Genomic DNA, 10,538 nt, shown 5'->3' on the forward strand with positions numbered 1-10,538 from the left:
TGCCTTTCCCCTTCATGATCTTTTATTGGAGTGCCTCATGCAGACGGCACAGAGACCTTTCCCCTGGTGTGCAATCAACGCTGCACCCAGGACTACCTCTGGTGCTCTCATGCAGTCTCCCCAGAAAATGCCCCCAAAAATATATGTCCACCTCTCAATCTATACAGGTATTTCTGTGATGCTCATCGCTGTGGCATCTGAGTGCCTCACCAAAATTACCACATGTTTGTGCTTTAAAGTCCCGTTTTCAGCTTCTGAACTTACTGTCCCTGAAAGTTGCCAAAGGGATATTTGGTAAAGGGAGAGCAGTAGAGGAAAGAAAGAAAGAAAGAAAGAAAGAAAGAAAGAAAGAAAGAAAGAAAGAAAGAAAGAACATTCTAACCTTTATAGTGGTGCAAATGAATGACTTTATGCCATGTCCCCCTTGGTTTTATTGCAATGGATATTAAAATAATGTCCTGTTTTCCCCACACCTTTCTGAGCTCTACATTGGAAGCCCCAACAGCAGAACAGCTGTTTCTTGACAGGGAACACAGGGTGCTATTTCTGCCATACTCAACGATACCCAATGGGAGATTAAACAATTCACTGTATCTCTGATCTTTCCTTCAGGATGTGGATTGTGCTACATGGCTAAAGTAGAGTTGGAAACAAGGGTGCAAGCTCTGACTGATGAAATCAACTTCCTGAGATATATATTTAAGCAGGTAAGTAGTCTTCCGTTTCCCTTGAGCAGTCGGTAATTGGTGATGTGGGTCCCTTCTAAAGGGGGTTGATTTTATTAGATACTAGGGTTGCGTTTCTTTTGGATGACGGCTAGAGCTGTTTGAAAATGAAGATGAATTTTTTTCCTTCTGCAAACATTTGTGCCAGAGAGTCCGGACTCCATACAGATCTCAGAGACCTCATTTCTAACCTTTGAACCAAATGCCACGACACCTAAGGTGACATTTAGGCTGCTAGGTTTTCAGAGCTGCTGAGTACCCGAACTTCTAATGAAGTCTAAAGCGGTTATGGGTGCTCCTCACATTTGAAAATCAGCCCAAATATTTAGAGTCTAAATATGGGTTTAGATGCCCAACTATAAGCAACCATGTTTGATCATTTTAGCCACAGGAGAATGGACTTAACTCAATGCTGCGGTTGGGAGGGTGTCAGTTCTATTCCCTGTCTTGTCACAAGTGGCCTCAAGAATTCTTGGCACACTATAGCCCTTCACAGACATTGGGTGAAATTCTGGTCCTAATGAAGTAAATGGGACTTTTGCTATTGATTTGAATGGGGCCAGGATTTCATCCTTGGGTTCGCAGTTAAAAGTGCTTACTGAAGTAGCCTTGCTCAGAAATGCTGAAATTCTGTGGAATTACTAGGGCTAGTCAAACAAATGAGAGGAAATTTTGTTAAAAATTTTGCAAGATTTCAAAATTGATTCTATTTTGAAGTTATTTGAAAAGGCTGATTTTTCATTTCCCCCCTCAATTTTTGCAGGAGATTCCTCCTTTATTTCCTACCCCCAGTCCTTCCCTCCCTTTTTCGTATAATAGGTGAAAATGAAAACATGTTTTCTGATTTCATCAAAGGAAAGGAAGTTATGTCCTGAAAAGTTTAACTTTTGAAAAAAAGCAAAAAGAAAAGGAGGACTTGTGGCACCTTAGAGACTAACCAATTTATTTGAGCATGAGCTTTCGTGAGCTACAGCTCACTTCATCGGATGCATACTGTGGAAACTGCAGTAGACATTATATACACACAGAGACCATGAGACAATACCCCCTCCCACCCGACTGTCCTGCTGGTAATAGCTTATCTAAAGTGATCATCAAGTTGGGCCATTTCCAGCACAAATCCAGGTTTTCTCACCCTCCGCTTCCCCCCCCCCCCCAAACTCACTCTCCTGCTGGTAATAGCCCATCCAAAGTGACCACTCTCTTCACAATGTGTATGATAATCAAGGTGGGTCATTTCCAGCACAAATCCAGGTTCTATCACTCCCTCACCCCCCTCCAAAAAAACACACACACAAACTCACTCTCCTGCTGGTAATAGCTTATCAAAAGTGACCACTCTCCCTACAATGTGCATGATAATCAAGGTGAGCCATTTCCAGCACAAATCCAGGTTTTCTCACCCCCCCACCCCCATACAAACTCACTCTCTTGCTGGTAATAGCTTATCTAAAGTGATCATTGAGTTGGGCCATTTCCAGCACAAATCCAGGTTTTCTCACCCTCCGCCCCCCCCCCCCCACTGCTGGTAATAGCCCATCCAAAGTGACCACTCTCTTCACAATGTGTATGATAATCAAGGTGGGCCATTTCCTGCACAAATCCAGGTTCTCTCACCCCCTCACCCTCCTCCAAAAACCACACACACAAACTCAATCTCCTGCTGGTAATAGCTTATCCAAAGTGACCACTCTCCCTACAATGTGCATGATAATCAAGGTGGGCCATTTCCAGCATAGATCCAGGTTTTCTCACCTGACCTGGATCTATGCTGGAAATGGCTTGAAATGGCCCACCTTGATTATCATGCACATTGTAGGGAGAGTGGTCACTTTGGATAAGCTATTACCAGCAGGAGATTGAGTTTGTGTGTGTGGTTTTTGGAGGGGGGGTGCGGGTCCACACCTTGCCCTTGTTCGGGGAAGATTTAACCATCCCCAGGTTGACCAATCCTTCTTTGCACCTCAGCAACGTCAGTATGCATTTTGACATCCTCGTCAAGTATATCAAGCCCTGTGTGCCATACTTGCCACCATTGGTGATTGTGACAATTGGTGGTTGTTTGTGACAATCGGTGGTTGTTTGTGACAATCAGTATGAAGTGCTGCAGAACACAGCAGAAGGAATGGGGACAGCCTACACAACACCAAACGAGAGAACCAACAGCTAATCAGGTGTTTCCAGAGCCCGCGAGCTGAAATTGAGAAGTTGAAGAAGCAGGTAACGCCTGTGAACTTTTCATATGTACCGGGCCTGGGGCTTAATTGGGGATAAGATTCCCTTGGAATTCCAGGATCGGCAGTAGAAATTTGGAAGCTGTTTGCAGCCTGCAGGCACCGTGCCTGCGGATAAAGACACAATACTCACTGAGTTCAACGCAGTTTAGGACAGATTACAGCACATGAACGAGCAGGCTTAGACGGTCTGTGTTAATCGTCCAGTGGGTTGGGCCTGGCGCTTGAACACAAGCAACCTAGGTTCTGGCCCAGGTCCTGACAACGATTCCCTTGGTGATCGACTTTACGGTCTGCCCTGAATAAGGAGGGCCATAGCCCTGTCCTCCATGTTTGCTTGCACTCATTTGAATGAGCGTACTCATTGGATGAGAAGCCCCGGTGGCCAGAGTCACAGTGTGAGAACGGTAGTAAACTGGGGTGGGGGAGGTATCAATGTACCCGGGAAAGTCACTTTCCTTCTCTGCTGCTCAGCTTCCCTAGCTGTAAAATAGGGACACTAAGTCTCATGCTGCTCTGATTAGGGCTGGTCGAAATCTAGCACCTAGCAACAAAATGCAGAGAAAGACACACAGCAAGCTGCTTGCCTAGGGCACAACTCCACCCACCTTGCTCCAGACTTGTTCTTTTGCAGGCTGACTGCTGAGGACCCAGATTGCAGGCTTCCCTCAGAGCCCCCTAGCCTGCAAGCAGGACCAGAAAACCCTTTAGCATTTAAAGGGACAGCTTGTAATTTTAAAGCCATTTTCAATACACCCCAGGAAGGAAGGGAAATTAATAGCCCGGCAAATTGAAAAGTCACTGACGGATACTTTAGAGGCGTCACAGACACTGCAGGACATTTATGAGACAATCACTATAATAACACAGGTCTGCAATCTTCTTTTACCACCACACACACACACCTATAAGCTATATATAATAGGGAAGAATGCAAGAGAATTCTGAACCAGCAATTCTGGCTGAAGTGTTTATTCAGCGTTTAGAAGAGAAGGGCAAGATATTTTCGGAGAAAGGCTGTTGCAGCAAGAGGCACAGTGCTGTTGCTGCTAAATACTTTGCCTTTGGTAGCGGGTCTCTGTAACCCACTTGTGGTTGTGTGTTACAGGATGTGAGTTCTTGTGGCACCTTCGAGACTAACCAATTTATTTGAGCCTAAGCTTTCGTGAGCTACAGCTCACTTCATCGGATGTAGCTCGTGAAAGCTCATGCTCAAATAAATTGGTTAGTCTCGAAGGTGCCACAAGTCCTCCTGTTCTTTTTGCGAATACAGACTAACACGGCTGCTACTCTGAAACCTGTCAGGATGTGAGCTGTTACAGTCCTCAATTATAGCACTCAGCCAAGTTCTTTCTCTTCTGGCTCCTGACACCTGTCCTGTGTGGGGTGGGAACTAGCGAGGGGAGGCTGATATTAATTAAATCGATGCCTTTAGGGGTGGCAGACGTGCTCTCTGAAGTGACAGGAAATGACCAACTGGTTTTACCGAGGCAATTAAGGTCTTTTTTTGGATCATACGCACTGTGCAAACAACTCAATGGAATGAGCTGACACTCTGCCCACCCCACCGGCAATTTGAAGGCTCAAAGGGGAGCATCTGATAGGCCAGACAGCGTGTTTGGGGCTGTCAATCTTCGGTGGAAATTCATTCAGGTTAAAGTGACATTTTGCTAAGCAGGGCTGTGGGGATTAGAGCTGGGTGAAACCTTATGTGAGGTCTTTTGAAGTGGCCCAGAACCAAAACCCTGGATCCAAACATCTTGGACCCTCGGAGTGTTCAAACAGGGAACCAGATGCCTCTCTTTTGGCAGTACTGGGAAGAGAATTTAATCTAATTATTCTTATTTTTGTAAATTCTTTGGGATTGGGACCTGTCACGGGGTCCACTCACCACAGGAGGCGCCTTCTCCTGGTTGCTCAGAGGATTAGCACTGGCCAGTGACTGCACCCTCCTCTGGCAGTGTCTCCCCCCCGTCCTTTCATCCTGCAGATTCCTCTCAATCCAGGAACCATAGCCTCCTTTTCGTGACTTGGCTCTCCGGCCAGGTCACTACATGGTTCCCCGTTCCGGGGTATGCAACAAATTTCTTTCTGGAACAAATCAGGGAGTCCACTGTCCTCTGCCTGGTCGGTGCCACATCCCCAGTGGCTGGTTGGGGAACCTGGGACCACCCACTTTGGGTTCCAGTTCAGGGGCCCTCTGGTCAGCATCCAAAGTCTACAATCCTCTTCCTGGCTGCTTTACCCCTGATCCAGCTCCTACCTTCCTGGCTTCTGCCCTCTCTGGGTTTGCCAGCCTCCTAACTCCCTTTTCCCAGGGAGTAACTGTGCACTACCCTTTCTAGATTTAACACACCTCGCTCCTCCCAGCGAGTGACTGCAGACTACCTCCCTGCAGTCCTTTCTGTTGCCAGCTTCCTGCCCAGCTGAGCCTGGTCTACTTAAATCTCTGCTCCCTGTCCACTTCTCCAGATGTAGCCTGGACAGTTTTTTGGCCCACTCAGCCATTTTAACCCTTCCAGGCCCTGTATGCGGTAAACAGCCCGGTTTTGTTGTTCTGTGTTTGTACAGCACCTTGCACAATCAGGTCCTAGTTATGATAACTTTGAGAGTGGATACCACAAGTACTCCTTTTCTTTTTGCGAATACAGACTAACACGGCTGTTCCTCTGAAACTATGGTAATGGGTGCTACAGAAAAGCATGTTGTAATAATAATCATAATTAATAAATCATATAGTGCCTTACATGTTCAAAACACTCGTCAAATAATAATTCTCCCGTCAACATCCTCAACAGGCAAGCAAGGGAGTATTTATGAAAGATAACAGCAACAATAGCCAAGTTCGCAAGCTCCAACACTCGTTCAACTTTTCTTTTGCAGCCAACAGCTCAGTGGCGAACAACTTCACACAAGGGTGACTAAATGGTGATCCAGCGTCAACATACATAATTACCACCTTTACTGCCATTTAAAATGGTTTAATTAAGCTCAGAACACCCACACTGCTGACATGAAACTGATCCTCAAGGGTATATGTCACTCCCTGTTTAATTGGGAGTGTATGCTAAAAGTATGTGAACATTATACCTCAAAGGCAAATAATTAAAAAAAAAACCATCAAGAGAATTTATCCGGGTACCCACATTTCCTTCCTGGAATTCTTTAAGAAACGGAAGCAGGTAGCGCTGGTCAATTATGAAAACAAAAATGGTTTGGGGACAATTGGTTGTAAGTATTTTCCATATAAATGTTGAAAGAAAGGGAAAATGGTTTCATTTGAAAATTTTCATTATTCTTTCAAGGATTTTTAACGAAAAGAAGCAAGCCAACGACTTTTGAAACAAAATGAAAAAAAGTGTTTCGTTCCAAGTTTTATAGTTTTTGCTTTTTAAAAAAAATGACGTTGGAAGAAAATGAAAAAATTGGAAAATTCAAGGCAACTTTTGTTTCGTTTCAAATCTTTCCGTTTTTTTGATGGAACAAACCAAACAAACAAAAAAAAAATTAAGAAATAAAACAAAAACTGTTGCCCACATTTTCACACAAAATTTGTGATTAGTTTGAAAAGCCATTTTTTTTCATTTAAAAAATGTTTCTATCTAAAATTTTCAGCCAGCTCTGGATTGGTATTTTCTGATGGGGTTGGTCACGTTTTTTGCTGTTTGTAAGGGTGTTTGAACAATTGTAACATATTCATTGAAATGTCAAGAAATCAGAAATTTCAGCGTGCATGGTCATTCCACCAAATACGCAGAGCAGAAACAGTTGTTTGTTAAACTCCTGTTTAAAAATATTCAGTTATCCAATCAGCTAGCTGCAACTGTAACAACACTATGTGACTCAGGCTGACCATCCACGAACCGTGATTTACAAATGATCGTTCATCCAGATATTTGGACCAGAAACCGTATTAATCATTAGTTGAAAATTCAGAGAAACAAGGCGGGTGAGGTAATATCTTCTGCTGGTGAGAGAGACAAGCTTTCGAGCATACACAGAGCATTTCTTCAGCTCTGCCAATAAAAGATATTACCTCACCCTCCTTGTCTCCTTAATATCCTGGGACCAACACAGCGACAACAACACTCGTTGCAAATTTGTTATGCTTCTGTTTAAAAAACTTCAGTCAGCCAATCAGGGAGGAGAGATGACACCATGTGACACAGGCTGACCAGTCACATTCCTTGAATTAAAAATAAGTGACTAGTTATAGGGCTCAATCCGACAAGATGCTGAATGCACAGGGCAAAGCCCTTTAGAGTACGCTGAACTTTAAACATGTGAGCTGTTAGAGTTGATATGACGATCCCTCAGCACAGGGACAAGATAACCAGAACTGCCTCCTGAGCTTCCCCAGAATGAGAGCCACAAAGGTGGCTTACGGCCATCTTTACCCCTTCCTCCTCACTCTACATGGGGCACAACTCAGAATCAGAGTCATAAAAGCCAAGATTTTCTCCGGTGATGAGGTCAGCTTGGCATGGAGGACAGGCCAGTGAGAATGCTGGTTACAGCTTCCTGTATCTCAAGCTGCTCCAGGCCATGCTAAGTTAGAACAGCCTTGGGGCTGCTCTCACTTATACCGGTTGACTGTGGTTCCGCAGAGGTCGGTTGAAAACTGGCAGAGCACTTGTTTGACCCCACACTGAACAGGTCCCCTCCCATTCTTGACATCCCCCTCAAAAGATCTCCCCTACATCAGGCTAGGGCAGGGGCAGTTTGTTCAAAGTCAGATATGCCATTTTACCCCAGCTAAGAGCTTCCTATTTGGGGGATTGTCACAGGGTAACTGGTCCCTGTGGATTGACTAGGCCCAACTCCCCTGGCCCAGAGCTGCTGAGTCTGATCCAGGACTGGACTACACCTGGGCCATATAAAGGGTGATGAGTGGGCAAGTGGAGGAGGGATTGATGGAGACACGCTATGCCTGGGGAGGGAAAATCACAGCTGAATGGTGCTAACTCCTGTGGGGGGTCCCTGGAGCAAGGGGGGTCAGGTGGTCAGAGAGACAGCCCTGGGACTGCTGCCCCAGAGAAGAAGCCCAACTGGGAAGCTGCTGCAGAGCTGAAAACTGAAAGTAAGGACTGACTTAAAAGACTGATTTTCTTAACAGAAGCTAGCAAACAAAGAGAAAAACAATCTCCTTGCAGAAGGCTGAGCGTGGCAGTGTATATTTTGAAGCAGGGAAGAAGCCCAGCCAAGTGAGAGGGATATTCAGTTAGGTGCAGATTCTGCCAGCTAAGTGGTGAAAAGTGGCCAAAACAGGAGGAGAGATTCTGGCCCAAATCTTTCACGTATGTTTGCAATCAATTAATTTTTTTTTACAAGACTATCATTGTCACGTACCTCTCAATCATGCTTTAGTGATAAATTGGAGAATTGCCAAACTGGGTTTTTAATAAGATTAGCACAAACAGCTGTGTTCCCTCACCAGTTCCTGATACTGATTTGATATGACTAGAATTCCCATGCCTCTGGCAGAAAAAGATGATCATCTTTAAGACACGCAGGGTGACCGCAGTGCAGAGCATTCTGCACGTAGGTGATATGACAAGATCAAAGACTGACAATTGCATGTAGAGAAAGTCATTAGAGCTGTACGTTTGTTCATACTGTGACAGCTCCTAAAATAGCTTCCTTACCAGGAGAATAAGGCAAATTATTTCCATTGTTCACTTTCAGTGATGAGGTGCATCAGAGTCCGTGCTATTAAAGAACAAATGTAAGTAAAGCTTCTCAGAAATTTTCCAGTGTAAGGTTTTTCTGTTGGAAAATCCTGATTCATCTAAAGTGACACCTTTTGCAGAAAGTGGGAAATAAATGAAAGAAAGCCTTTAAATAAGCTTGTTCCATTTCGACATTATTGGACCGCAACATTTCTATTTTTCATTTCAAATGTTCTTTTATATTATAAAACATTCATAAGGATTTAAAAAAGGTTGAAATTGGAACAAAACATCTTGATTTTCTTGAAGCAAAGTGTGTTGATGAGTTTGTTTTTCAGAATTTTGTTTCATGAGAAGTTTCAAATTTTTGTTCCATTTCAGTCCTGAGGAAAAAAAATTGGAAATCAAGGAATATCATAGTGAAAAGAAAATCTGGTTCCCATCCAGCTCAAAATGCAAGATGTATTAAACATAAGATCTATTAAATAATAATAAAAAATCCAGCATTACTTAGACTGTAAACTTTTTGGGAAATTGACCATCATTTTGTTCTGTATTTGTACAGTGCCTAGCACACTGGGGTCCTGCTGCATGACTGGGGCTCTGAGCTGCTACCATAATAATAATAGTAACAACCTATGTTTACATAGAATATTTTCCAAAACTGTTTGGAAAACCAACATTTTCCTTCAAAATCTCCCCCCTCTCCCAGTTTCTGTAGGATCTATCAAAACACAACATAAACTTTCATGTGATTTAAAAATGTTGATTTGAAATTAAATGAAAAATTTCATTTTGTTCAAACGTAAAATGTCATTTTGGTTTGTAGAAATGACAATTTCAGATTTCCATTTGCAGTTCTGTAGGATTTCATAGAATATCCGGGTTGGAAGGGACCTCAGGAGGTCATCTAGTCCAACCCCCTGCTCAAAGCAGGACCAATCCCCAATTTTTGCCCCAGATCCCTAAATGGCCCCCTCAAGGATTGAACTCACAACCCTGGGTTTGTACTTTCCCCTACCCCCTTTTTTCTCCATTTTTTTCACTAGAAAAAGTGAGAGACAGTGCAAAAAAATTCACACTCGCTGAGTGGTTTTGCATTTTTGCAATTGGAAAATTTCCAGTGGAAAATAGGAAATTTAGACAGAACCATATTTTCATGTGGGAAAAATTTTTCAACTGACCATACTGAATATCTTAGGAAAGTATTCCCCAAACTTCTGAAAGCTGAGCCGTCTTTCATGATAATGACACTAGTTGCGATTCCACCTGCAGCCCTTCCATGTGTCTTACCTGCCCTAACTGATACAATTTCCATGCCCTGCCAATTAGTCACTTTGTGGAAAGCTGGGGTAGAGCTTCATAATCCGAGCTTTCCTCTCCTTTCCTATGTGCGTTGACGACAGTGAAAAACTTAACAATGTTAACTTTGCAACATCATCATTGGCATCTGACTTAGGCCTGCCTACACCAAAATATTAGATCTGCCCAACTACATGGATTCGGGATGTGAAATATTTTGCACCCTGTTTTATGTAGCTAGGTTGACTGTAGATGTTGTAGATGTTATCTGTAGATGCTGTAGAATTCTTCGGTCAACCAAGCTACCATCTCTCGGAGAGGTGGATTACCTACATCAATGGAAAAACCCCTTCCGTTGATGCAGGAAGTGTCTACACTACCGTGACACAACCACAGTGCCATAGCTTTATGCCTGTAGCCTAGACATAGCCTCTGTCTGAAGGCTGCCTTCTTGATTGACACATCAGGGATTGAATGGGGGACCTCCAGAGCTAAAAGCATGAGCTGCTCCAGCTCCTTAGACAGGGGTAGTAACAGACTCATATCCTCTGTGGATTGGACACAAAGTAGGGTCTGGAACATGCACTCATCAATGGGTTATTTTCTGG

The sequence above is a fragment of the Lepidochelys kempii genome, chromosome 20 (assembly GCF_965140265.1).
Source record: "Lepidochelys kempii isolate rLepKem1 chromosome 20, rLepKem1.hap2, whole genome shotgun sequence".
Classification (NCBI taxonomy): domain Eukaryota; kingdom Metazoa; phylum Chordata; order Testudines; family Cheloniidae; genus Lepidochelys; species Lepidochelys kempii.